The sequence below is a fragment of the Cervus canadensis genome, chromosome 31, assembly GCF_019320065.1.
Source record: "Cervus canadensis isolate Bull #8, Minnesota chromosome 31, ASM1932006v1, whole genome shotgun sequence".
Lineage (NCBI taxonomy): Eukaryota > Metazoa > Chordata > Mammalia > Artiodactyla > Cervidae > Cervus > Cervus canadensis.
Genome location: NC_057416.1, coordinates 17,676,927 through 17,690,639, shown reverse-complemented (window position 1 = coordinate 17,690,639; position 13,713 = coordinate 17,676,927). Strand labels below are relative to the sequence as shown.

General features: G+C 43.1%; 1 non-coding gene across 1 annotated transcript; it reads right to left on the bottom strand.

Moving 5' to 3' along the window:
* Positions 1 to 4,136: 4,136 nt before the first annotated feature.
* Positions 4,137 to 4,243, bottom strand: LOC122432659. The gene has a single exon (XR_006266923.1). It is a non-coding gene; the product is annotated as a U6 spliceosomal RNA (small nuclear RNA).
* Positions 4,244 to 13,713: the final 9,470 nt, after the last annotated feature.

Genomic DNA, 13,713 nt, shown 5'->3' with positions numbered 1-13,713 from the left:
AAGCACTTTGATATCTACTAAATTCAATAGAAGCCTAAAAGATTATTACTACAAAAGGCAGGCATGTGTTGGGCAAATGTGTAAAAAAGTTAAGTGTTGCTTAAAAAAAGTACCCATAACCAAATTTGGAATTTAGAAAGCATCCTTGAAGCTGTATTTAGAGGATGTATTTCCCTGAATGCGCTTTGAGATCATTTATAAATCTCTATCAGCAATACTATGCTGTCCTCTAAATACAAATATAACACTATTCATGTAGAAAGCGCTTCAGAAACTTGAAAGAACTGGTGTGTTGTTTTTTTTTTAACACCATCTGATGTTACTTGAGCAAAATGTAGCCATTTTCTTATTTGTCCACAAGGTGGTGCTGTTTCCCTACCAATAAAACAAGGCAGCCGATCCCAGGAACACAAGGGACTCAGGATATCACTGTAGGTCCTTTTCCATTATTATTAGGTTTTCAGGGTGCAATTAGGTTTGTCCCATAGAAGAAATGTGTAGTTTTTCTTACAGAATCATGGTTTATGATTTAGTACAAAATTTGGCATTTTCAGTGTGAAGATTTCTCTTTTTCCCTTATAATTTCATTTATAATAATTATATTTTTAGTGATACTAACAGCTTCATAAAAACATCATTATATTATACACCCAATGACTGTGAAATCATTTGCCTTGAAGCACAGTGAAATCATCAATCACCAAACTGGGTCTGAAATGGGCCATTTTAAGAAAGCTATTTACACTCTAATTTGCAAATTGGGATTTTTTTTTTTTAATTAAAACATTTTTAAAATGTACCAACTACAGTTGCTTAACAAAAGTAATGGTTCTTTTTATGGTAAGGAAATAAATTGAACTCTGTGCTGGAAAGTGCTGAAGACAAATCAGCTTTCTTTATAAATAGATTTTACTGCTGGCTTAGAAATTACCTTCTGTGCTTTTCAGATGATGGAAAAATGAAATCAGCTTCTGTTTGCACTGTGCAGACGGCATATTTACTGTGTCCCTTTCAAGAGGATTATGGAATGTTGGGAGGTCAGGATTCTCAAAAAAGAGAATTCTAGGAAGTGGCAAAATGTGAAAATGCAAATAAAGCAAGCCTGGTTGTTTCATATATATACTTAGTATATATGCTGCTGGATTGGAGGAAAAACCCTAGATGGGGAGCCAGCAGGTCATCTTGTTCTGACTTGGACGGACTTGACTTGATCTGCTGTTCACTGAAGGCCAAGGCTGATGGGGCATCAGGTTGACTGGCCTGGCCATTGGAACTGGGAGAGAAGCCACTGGCCAGAACACGTGGTCATGGCCACGTGTTCAGAGTCTGGTGCTCAAAGCTAACTCAGTTCAGTCCCTCAATTGTGTCCGACTCTTTGCGACCCCATGGACTGCAGCACGCCAGGCCTCCCTGTCCATCACCAACTCCCTAACCTTGCTCAAACTCATGTCCATTGAGTCGGTGATGCCATCCAACCATCTCCTCCTCTGTCATCCCCTTCTCCTCCTGCCTTCAATCTTTCTCAGCATCAGGGTCTTTTCAAATGAGTCAGTTCTTCCCATCATGTGGCCAAAGTATTGGAGTTTTTCAGCTTCAGCATCGGTCCTTCCAATGAATATTCAGGACTTACCTCCTTCAGGACGGACTGGTTGGATCTCCTTGCAATCCAAGGGACTCTGAAGAGTCTTCTCCAACACCACAGTTCAAAAACATCATTTCTTCAGTGTTCAGCTCTCTTTACAGTCCAACTGTCCATACATGACTACTGGAAAACCTCACAAAAAGAAAAAGCTCAAAGCTAAGCAGGGCGTTAATGGCAAATCTGACACCAGCATGTAGGTGTCTCAGCTGCAGCTGAGACTCCAGTCTGGAGGGAGGATTAATCATCTTGGAGATCCAACACAACCCACAGAGGTGTGCTCCGCAGATGCTGGCTGGCGAGCAGCACGGGGATGCTTCGGTCCGGTTGGTAGAGGCTCTTTGCTAGGCTGTTTGATAGAAACATCCTTCAGGAGCAGGGCCATGCTCTTCAGATGTAGGCAGAGGTTTGGCTCCTTGGAGCCGTAGCCCTAGAGCTCATAGTTCAAGGGAGGAGGGAGGAGACAGCATCTCACGATGACAGGTGATTGCATTTAAACTGGATTAAAAAAATTTATTATTTATTTTTGGCTGCACGGGGTCTTCGTTGCTGCACGGGCTTTTTCTAGTTGCAGTGAGTGGGGGCTGCGCTCTGGTTGCGGTGCGCAGGCTTCTCATCGCAGTGGCGTCTCCTGTTGAGAAGCTCGGGCTCTAGGGCCCACGGGCTTCCGTAGTTGGCGATGTATGGGCTTAGCTCCCGCGTGCCATGTGGAATCTTCCCGAACCAGGGATCGAACCCATGTACCCGGCATTGGCAGGTGGGTTCCTATCCACTATGCCACCAGGGAAGCCCTAAACTGGATTTTTTTTCTTTTTAAGAGAATTCTTATGTCTTAATCTGCTTGGGCTGCTATAACATATTATCGTAAACATGAAACTGCTTATTTCTCTCAGTTGTAGGGTCTGGGAAGTCCAAGATGAAGGCAAATTCCACGTCTGGTCAGGATCTGCTTTTTGATCTGCAGATGGCGCCTGTCCTCACATGCTGAGAGAGCTCGCTTCCTGTTCCAACAAGAACAGGAATCCCATTATGAGTTCCTCACCGTCATGACCTTACCTAAACTAAATCACCTCCCAGAAGGAAAGTTTGTAATGCCATCCCATTGTAGGTTAGAGCTGTAACATATTAATTTTTCTTTCTTTCTTTTTTTTTAAAATTTATTTTTATTAGTTGGAGGCTAATCACAATATTGTAGTGGTTTTTGCCATACATTGACATGAATCAGCCATGGATTTACATGTGTTCCCCATCCCGATCCCCCCTCCCAGCTACCTCCCCATCCCTCTGGGTCTTCCCAGTGCACCAGCTCTGAGCACTTGTCTCATGCATCCATCCTGGGCTGGCGATCTGTTTCACACTTGATAATATACATGTTTCAATGCTATTCTCTCAGATCATCTCATCCTCGCCTTCTCCCACAGAGTGCAAAAGTCTGTTCTATGCATCTGTATCTCTTTTTCTGTCCTGAATATAAGGTTATTGTTACCATCTTTTTAAATTCCATATATATGCGCTAGTATACTGTATTGGTCTTTATCTTTCTGGCTTACTTCACTCTGTATAATGGGCTCCAGTTTCATCCATCTCATTAGAACTGATTCAATGAATTCTTTTTAACGGCTGAGTAATATTCCATGGTGTATATGTATCACAGCTTCCTTATCCATTCATCTGCTGATGGGCATCTAGGTTGCTTCCATGCCCTGGCTATTATAAACAGTGCCGCGATGAACATTGGGGTGCACGTGTCTCTTTCAGATCTGGTTTCCTCAGTGTGTATGCCCAGAAGTGGGATTGCTGGGTCACATGGCAGTTCTATTTCCAGTTTTTTAAGAAATCTCCACACTGTTTTCCATAGTGGCTGTACTAGTTTGCATTCCCACCAACAGTGTAAGAGGGTTCCCTTTTCTCCACACCTTCTCCAGCATTTATTGCTTGTAGACTTTTGGATAGCAGCCATCCTGACTGGCGTGTAGTGGTACCTCATTGTGGTTTTGATTTGCATTTCTCTGATAATGAGTGATGTTGAGCATCTTTTCATGTGTTTGTTAGCCATCTGTATGTCTTCTTTGGAGAAATGTCTGTTTAGTTCTTTGGCCCATTTTTTGATTGGGTCATTTATTTTTCTGGAATTGAGCTGCAGGAGTTGCTTGTATATTTTGAGATTAATCCTTTGTCTGTTTCTTCATTTGCTATTATTTTCTCCCAATCTGAGGGCTGTCTTTTCACCTTGCTTATAGTTTCCTTTGTTGTGCAAAAGCTTTTAAGTTTCATTAGGTCCCATTTGTTTATTTTTGCTTTTATTCCCAATATTCTGGGAGGTGGGTCATAGAGGATCCTGCTGTGATTTATGTCGGAGAGTGTTTTGCCTATGTTCTCCTCTAGGAGTTTTATAGTTTCTGGTCTTACATTTAGATCTTTAATCCATTTTGAGTTTATTTTTGTGTATGGTGTTAGAAGGTGTTCTAGTTTCATTATTTTACAAGTGGTTGACCAGAAAAATATGGAACGCTTCATGAATTTGCATGTCATCCTTGTGCACGGGCCATGCTAATCTTCTCTGTATCGTTCCAATTTTAGTACATGTGCTGCCGAAACGAGCACTGTAACATATGAATTTTGAGAAATCACAAACATGTAGACCATAGCACCTCATCTGATAAGATCTAGTCCCTAAAAATGATGTGAAATTATGACTTGATTCTTGTCCAAACTGTCTGCCTGGATTTCTTAAAAACAAAGCATACTTGACTATTTCCTCAAAAGATTCATTCATCTATGCCACATTATAGTTACAGAATTTTTACAGAATTACATCCATGAGACTTCTAATAGCTTAATATATCATAGGAGGCTTTAAAACATTACAGGTAAAGCATATGCTTTGAAATCACACCATAGAATTTGTAAACAAATCCACACAAAACCCTTCTGTTGGCTCCTCTTACTGGTCCAATTTTGCTGAGGAACTAAATTTGAGAAACTTGCCCAAGATCACACAATCAATAAGTGGTAGAGCTGAAGTGTGTATCCTAAGTCTCTCTGAGTCCAGGATCTATTTACCTTTGTCCAACACTGCTTTTTAAAGACCTGGATAATGCTATCATTCTTCCTTTTGAAATCTCACTTCCTTCTGGGTAGCAACTTAATCTGTGAAGAGGGAACCATAATACAGACAAAAAAAAGTTCTTTGAAATCTTCAGTGTTTGTGGTGAGGAATAGTCCTGTGGTATTGTCAGTGGGGAAGCACCTTTTGAAGGCTCTCTGTGTACCAGTTCAGTAAGAAGTAGAGATGTTACTATTGGCTTGTGCAGGACAGAAATCCCACAGCTTGTACCCTTCCCTTCCCTTTTACTTCATCTCCAAAGGACTTTTTATACTTGGTCAAGTTTAAGGATCTTTTATGAGCCCCTGGGTAGACATTGAGCTTTCCCAGATCTAGGTAAAGATTAAAAAAAAAAAGTTATTTATTTTATTTGGCTGCACTGGGTCTTAGTTATGGCATGTGGGGTCTAGTTCCTTGACCAGGGATTGAACCCGGGCCCCCTGCATTGGGAGTGCAGATTCTTAGCCATTGGACCACCAAGGAAGTCCCTCTAGAGACTAGGTAAAGATTTATGGGCAAGCAGAAGAGTTAATGTAGCTTGCGACTACTCCTTTTGGGAAAAAGTTTAATCATTTCTTTCTTTGAATCCCCTTCGTTCCCTCAAATGCTGGATAAAATGCATCTGCTTTCTAATCCTTGTCAGCAGAGGATCCACTCTCTTTCACTGAACACACAACCAAAAACAAATAAGAAAGAATAAAATGAAACCTAGGCAAGCTTCCCAGGCATCCTCAAGACCACTCTCTGTCTGGTTGCTGTCCTCATCCTCCTCTTGACAGGTGTTCCATCCCTTTCTCATAAGAGAGTGTCCAGATCTAAGACTTGGGTCTGACCTTTGGGAGAAGTAGGTGGGAGGAGTCTCTGGCTTGCTTTGGCATTTGACCAAGGACTTCCCTGGTGGCTCAGATGGTAAAGAATCTGCCTGCAATGCGGGGGACCTGGGTTTGATCCCTGGGTTGGGAAGGTCCCCTTCAGAAGAGAATGGCAACCCATTCCAGTATTCTTGCCTGAAGAATCTGGTGGACAGAGGAGCCTGGAGGTCTATAGGCCACGGGGTTGCAAAGAGTTGGACATGACTGAACAGATCACACACACACACACAAAACAGAGTCCTTCAGCATTCAACTCAGCTCAGTGACCTCTCTGTGTATTTGGGGAAAATCTCCAGGTAGTAATAAACTGTTATTTTCCTGTGCTTTGTTGTCTGTACATATATATCTTCCTTAGGGACATCATGTGGAGATGGGTTCTTTGGCCAAATACCATCTTAATCACTGCCATTATGACGACTTGCTCACCCTTGTGGAACTGAAATCTAAATGGAGATGGAGCGAACAAGTACAGTGAGCCAATTATGTTACGATGTCAATCTTTTCGTGTCTTCTTAGGGATATTGATTGTTTCCCCCCTTGTTCACCAAGTTCTAGGCTTGGTGATAAAAGGGATGTTTTGATCTGCAGCAAACTTCCTGATTGGTTAGCAATAAACTTGACTGCCTCCCATAAGACTTCTGGGAACTATCTCTTGTCTCAATCAGAAATTCCACTATTTGGAGATGTGCGTGAACTGGGAAGGTTGTAAATGTTTATGGATTACCTGCTGTACGCTCAACCCTATGTTAAGCACTGGATGTGTTAAATAATTTTGAACATCTTCATGTTCAACCCTCACGACAATACTCTGATGTTCTTTTTCTCCCCCGAGTTGTGGTGAGTGGGGGCTACTTTTAGTTGTGGTGCACAGGCTTCTCATTGCGCTGGCTTCTCTTGTGGAGCACGGGCTCCAGGGCGTGTGGGCTCAGTGCTTGCAGCTCCCCGGCTCTCGAGCACAGGCGCAATAGTGTCTCATGGGTGTGGTTGCTCTTTGGCACGTGGGATCTCCTGGATCTGGGGTTGAACCTGTGTCTCCTGCATTGGCAGGTGGATTCATTACCACTGAATTTTATTTTTTTGGGCTCCAAAATCTCACTGCAGATGGTGACTGCAGCCATGAAATTAAAAGACGCATACTCCTTGGAAGGAAAGTTATGACCAACCTAGACAGCTATTAAAAAGCAGAGACATTACTTTGCTAACAAAGGTCCATCTAGTCAAGGCTATGTATGGATGTGAGAGTTGGACTATAAAGAAAGCTGAGCGCCAAAGAATTGATGCTTTTGAACTGTGTTGTTGGAGAGGACTCTTGAGAGTCCCTTGGACTGCAAGGAGATCCAACCAGTCCATCCTAAAGGAGATCAGTCCTGGGTGTTCATTGGAAGGACTGATGTTGAAGCTGAAACTCCAACACTTTGGCCACCTCATGCAAAGAGTTGACTCATTGGAAAAGACCCTGATGCTGGGAGGGATTGGGGGCAGGAGGAGAAGGGGACGACAGAGGATGAGATGGCTGAATGGCATCAGTGACTCAATGGACATGAGTTTGGGTAAACTCTGGGAGTTGGTGATGGACAGGGAGGCCTGCCGTGCTGCGGTTAATGGGCTCTCAAAGAGTCAGACACAACTGAAAGACTGAACTGAACTGAATTGAACTGAGCCACCAGGGAAGTCCCAGCTGCTTGGTTTTGGCAGAGACACAAGGCAAATCTGGGGTCAGGAGGCCTGAGCAGGCCACCGGGAAGTGGGCAGGGTCCAGGGAAGTGTGGCGCTGGTTGTCTAGGACACTGGCCGCCTTTGGGCTGGAGGCACATCACAAAACCCCACTCTGCTTCCCTCAGATGCTGCCCAGGTCTGCTGGAGCTAAGAGAGCTCTGAGAAGGACCACTCCACGGCCTGAGTGTGGGTCCTGGGCTGCCTCCCCTCATCAATATCTTGGCCGATGGCCATACACGTGGGGGCTATTTGCCTGGCTTTCTCAACCCATGCCAGAAAGCATGCTTTTGAAGTGGTTTGGAAAGCTCTGAAGGAGACGTGCTTCAGGTATTGGCGTAACTGCCAAAGAGAAAAAGATTCTGTTTTTCATCAGCTGCTTGCTCCAGTGGTCTGTGTCTCTCCGGCACCTACTGCTGATGGCCCTGTTGGGCAGGCGTACAGGTCGTGCAGCGGAGGGTGAATGGCAGCTCAGGATTCTTCCTCCCCATCCCAGGCTGGGCGGCCAGCAGCCTTACGATGCCGGGATGCTCCAGCGCAGGTAGGCTGGAGATCAGTGGCCACTCTTACAGTACAAGGTTGGACACTCTTTAGTTTCCCCAGACATGGGAATTGGCAGGGCTTGAGAAAGAATCACTGGCAGGAAGTTCATTTTCTTTTCCTGCTACCTTCCCCAGCCGTAAAACTAAAAGCTTTTTACCTAAATCATGTTTGGGATCTCCAGGGAGTTGGAGAGCAGTTCCTCCAGAGTTTTTCCTAATCAGAGTTCAGTCCTAGCGATCTGAGAGTTCCAATAGTCTATTTGAATTGGAAAAAAGCTGTTCTAATTGATGCTTCTCATAATCTCTCCCGCCCCCAGAAGGCTTCTGATTTTTGTATCTTTAGGTTTTCCCCACTCCCCCTACCAAACCTCAGATTCCTGAGTGAAAGAAAGCCTTTCATTTTGAATTTCATCATCTCTCACTTAATTAGAACTTCATTCACCTATTGTGCTGGGTTTAATGTCATCCCTTTAAAATAAGGTTCCCCTGAGCTTTCTCTGTCTGATCCAGGGCTATGTAATTCTTAGGGCTTCCCTGGTGGCTCAATGGTACAGACTCTGCCAGGAGACGTGGGTTCGATCCCTGGTTCAGAAAGATCCCCTGGAGGAGGAAATGGCAACCCACTCCAGTATTCTTTCCTGGGAAATCCCATGGACAGAGGAGACTGGTGGATATAGTCCACGGGGTTGCAAAGAGTCAGACATGACTTAACAATTAAACAATAACCTTTTAAAAGGCCTTATCTCCAAATAGTCACATTGTGAGGTCTTGGGGATAGGACTTCAACACATACATTTTGGATGAACACAGTTGAGACATAACAGTCATCAATAGCCTTCTTATTTTTCAGTTCAGTGGGATCTGAGGAATTTTCAGTATTAAACCTCTTCCTCTTTTCTTGGCGGGGGGTGGTGGGGGTGGGGTGGGTGTGCTCCTTTGATTCTACACTTGGGTGATTTTCTTCCCCTCTCTTTGGCTCAGATCCTCCCCCTCCTCCCTGCCATCTCCTTTCCTTACCTCCAAACTCTAAGTGCTAGAATTCCTCGGGACTTCGTTCTGGGTCCTCTTCTCTTCTCACTTGATAAAGACTTTAAGATTTTAATAATTCCTATGCCTTAAATATCATTTGAACACGTATGACTCTCAGATGTAAATATGTACTACAGACCTTTCTTGCTAAGTGCCAGAACACTAGGTCCAGCTGTTGTTGTTTCTTTTTGTTTTTTAAGTTTCCACTTGGATTTTCACAGTCATACCTAAAATCAGAACTCAGAAATCTTGAAATCTATCCCCAAATGTTATGTCTCTTCCTAAATCTGTTCCCTCCTGTTAGTTTGCTTCTTATCCAGCCTTCTTGTTCTTCATAGAAATAACTTTCATTTACCCACTTGCTTCTGCCAGAAATGAGGAGTAATGCTTGATGCTTCTTTCTCTCGTCACACCTCTATAGGACCACTTGCAATCACGTCCTGTTACTCTCCTTCAGAAACACGTCCTGACGGCAATCTCCTTCCATCCGCATGAGTACCTCTCACCCAGTGAGTAAACAGAACTCCTCCTTCCAACTCCATGCCCCTCCAGTTCATTCTCTACAGAGCATCCAGGGAGATCCTTTAAAGATTTCAGTTAGATCTTATTTATTCTCTGTTTAAAGATCATTAACGGTTTCCCACCCACAAAATAATTCTGCTAGATTGCAAGCTCTAAGGCTGCTATATCCTTTTGGAAATAGATCTTGCCAAGATACTTTTCATTTGGTTTCATTTAGTAATTTTTTTTAAAAGGTAAAGTGCTGCTACCTTATCATTGCCAATGAAATTCTGCTTACAGTTGTTAACATGAGTTTAAATTGACATGATGGGCAACTGTCTTTGGCATATATACATGACAGTCCTTTTGTAAGGCTTAATGAGTATCAGGTAAAGTTACAAGCAACAGCGTATTTAATCCTAATAACACAAAGACTTCTGTATTACTATTCTATTTTTACAAACAAAAACCAAATATAGATTAAATAATTTGCCTGAATTGCAAAAAGAAAAAAAAAAAAAAAGCTTGCTTTGTTTATTTCTGTTTCCCCAGAGCTTAGCCTGGTCTTCCCTGTGGCTCAGTGGTAAAGAAGCCACCTGCCAATACAGGAGATGCAGGAGACGTGGGTTTGATTCCTGAGTTGGGAAGATCCCCTGGAGGAGGAAATGGCAACCCACTTCAGTATTTTTGCCTGGAAAATTCCATGAACAGAGGAGCCTGGTGAGTTACAGTCCACGGGGTCCCCCAAAAGTCAGCTATAACTGGGCACAAGCAGACAGACAGAGACTAGCCCAGTGCCTTGTATTAATACCTAATAGGCACCTGACCCAGTGACCCAGCTCTCGTCTACCTTTTCAGCCTCATCTTTCATGCCAGTACTCACCTGTCTTGGTCACTGCTCTTCTTCAGATCTGTCGCTGGCCTGGTCCAGGCTGCCTGGGCTGTGGTGCACCCACTCTCCCTTTGGCTGGATTCTCTGGTGGCCTGGATACACTAAGTAGTGTCCACGATCAGAAGCCTGGGCATCCTGGAAGCGTATTAGGACTCAGGCCCCACCCTAGACATAATGGAGCAGAATCCACACTTTACCAAAGTCCTCAGTGATTCACGTGCACGTGAAAGTGTGGCCTCAGCCTAAGCGTTAATTAGAGAGACCTTCCCCAAATGACCAGTATAAGTTCGTCCGAGTAGTGGATTCACTCATCGCATCTGTGATGCCCAGAAGGGAAAGGAAGCGAGACACGGGGGAGGAAGGCAGGGGAGCTGAAGCCTGCCAATCAGAAGCTGTTAAACTTTTAACTAAGTCTGACCTTTCAAAAGTTTCGGATTTATGTCTGTGTCTCCTCTGCTGCCCTGCATGTGGGATTGTCGGTACCATCTTTCTAGATTCCATATATATGCATTAAAATAAGGTATTTGTCTTTCTCTTCCTGACTTCACTCTGTGTAATAGACTCTAGGTTCCTCCACCTCTTTAGAACTGACTCACATGTGTCCCTTTTCATAGCTGAGTAATATTCCATTGTATATGTACTACAACTTCCTTATCCATTCATCTGCCAATGGGCATCTAGGTTGCTTCCACGTCCTAGCTATTGTAAATAGTGCTGCAGTGAATATCAGGGTACAAGTGTCTTATTCAATTTCTGGTTTCCTTGGAGTATATGCCCGGTAGTGGGATTGCTGGGTTGTGACTCAGTGGGAGAAGGAGAGGGTGGGATGGTTTGAGAGAATAGCATTGAAGCATATACATTACCATATGTAAAACAGATAACCAGTGTGCATTTGATGCATGAAGTAGGGCACCCAAAGCCGGTGTTCCGTGACAACCTGGAAGGACAGAGTGAGGAGGGAGGTGGGTGGCAGGTTTCAGGATGGAGGGGACACGTGTATATCTATGGCCAATTCATGTTGATATATAGCAAATACCATCACAGGATTGTAAAGTAATTATCCTCTAATTAAAATAAATAAGTTAATTTTAAAAATCCACAATGGAAATTGAAATAAAAATTCAACGCAGAAAAAAGTTTTGGATTACACAGAGGAACCTGTGAAATCTGTGAACAGTATGAATTGATTTGAGCACATAGAAAGTTGCAAGAAGCTTTGTTTGCGTTAACAGACTTTTGAGTCCACCCTGGAAACCTCTTGATGTAGTTGTTTTGTGTTGATTGCCACACTCTGACACCACGGGATAAATGCTCAGCAGTGAGTCACAGTCACTCTGGGTTTTCCAATATTTCACTGATCCGTGGCTGTGCATTGTAGAAAATCTGGCTGGGCACCTTTTCTTTAACGTGATTGGATTCCAGCTTTGGTGCAAGTCAATTGTTCAGTGTTTTGTTGCAAATACTTTAGACGTTACATCGCTGACCGATTGATTTGTGGTTCCTGGGGCCTTCTGTAGATTCTGTAAGAAGCCTCAAAATAACATTATTGCAGATCTCCAGCACGTTAGAAAGGGCATGCAATGAGTGTTCAACCAATGAACGAAGCCATGGTTTGTGACGGAGAGACGAACGAAAACACAGTAATTAAAACTAAACACCATCGTAACTTACCGCTGAGAACATTTCTATAGTGTCGTACATGTATACTTTACTTGTAAAATATTTTGTTGCTTCTATTGCCAAGTGTTTCAGGATTTTATGGTGCCAAAATGTTTATTAATTTAACTAGACAATTTGTTGGAGTTTTTCAACAAACTAAAAGTGTTGGCAGAGCTGTCATTTTAAAGTACAATCCCACGCAATCTTTCAGCATTACAGCTGCTCCTTATTTGTTTAAGAATAGAGCTCATGAATGCTCAATCGGAGAGGAAAGTGGGGTGCAGGTGTAGTGCCATTTAAGGGTGATGGAGGACACATTTGACATCTTTTGCATGATCTATAGGTAAAGCAAGCAGAAGTTATAATCAGCCCTCTGTCAAATCTACATAGTTTAAAACTTTGCAGAGCTTTATTGGACATTGAGGGAGGAAGTTTAGTAGAAATCTAAGGGGATGAGAGAGGGACCAACATGTGTTGATTGCCTTCCATGCTGCGGCTGCTGGCTGCTAAGTCACTTCAGTCGTATCCAACTCTTTGTGACCCCATGGACTATACCCTCCAGGCTTCTTTATCCATGGGATTCTCCAGGCAAGAATACTGGAGTGGACTGCTATTTCCTCCTCCAGGGGATCTTCCCCACCCAGGGACTGAGCTCAATGTCTCCTGGGGCTTCTGGATTGCAGATGGATTCTTCACTGCTGACGGGAAGCCCTGCCTTTTATGGGGTACTCATTTACTCATCACATCCACCCTTTAAGAGGGGATTCATTTATTCCATTTTACTCAAGTGAAAAATTAAGCCTCACATGCATGCTTTTTTTTTTTAACTCTTGGTTACACGTTAAAATCATAGGAGTAGCATTAAAAAACCACATTGTACACGTGTTAGGATGGCTATTGTTAGAAAGTGGAAAATAACAAGTGTTGGTGAGGATGAGGCGAAGTGGGAACCCTCATGCATGGCTGGTGGGAATGTAAAGTGGTATAAGTGCTGTGGGAAACAGTATGCTGGTTCCTCAAAAATTTAAACGGAGTAATCGTATGAGCCGGTGACCACACTTATAGTAGTAGTAGTATTAGTTGCTCAGTCGTGTCTGACTCTTTGCAACTCCATGGACTGTAGCCCACCAGACTCCTCTGTCCATGGGATTCTCCAGGCAAGAATACTGGAGTGGGTTGCCATTCCCTTCTCCAGGGGATCTTCCTGACCCAAGGATTGAACCCAGGTCTCCTGCATTGCAGGCAGATTCTTTACCATCTGAGCCACCAGGGAAGCCCAATCACATTCATAGATTGGTATATATCCAAAATAACTGAAAGCAGGACTCAGAGACTTGTATATCCATGTTCATAACAGCATTATTCACAATATCCAAAGGTAGAAATAACCCCATAAGTCCATTTATGGATAAATGAATAAACAAAAGTGGTATGTACATATAATGGAATATTATTCAGACATAAAAACAAATGAAAATTCTGATACTTGCTACAACATGGATATGGAAACATGCTAAGTGAAGTAAGCCAGACACAAAACACAAATATTGTGATTCCACTTACATGAGGTGTCTAGAATAGGTAAATTCATAGAGACAGTAAGTATAAAGAGGGTTACCAGGGGCTGGGGAAATGTGGGGATGGGAAGTTATTGTTTAGTGGGATAGGGTTTCTATTTGGAATGATGGAAAAGTTCTGAAGATGGATGGTGGGGATGGTTGCTAAGCATTTGAATGCACTTAATGCCACTGAATTATTCA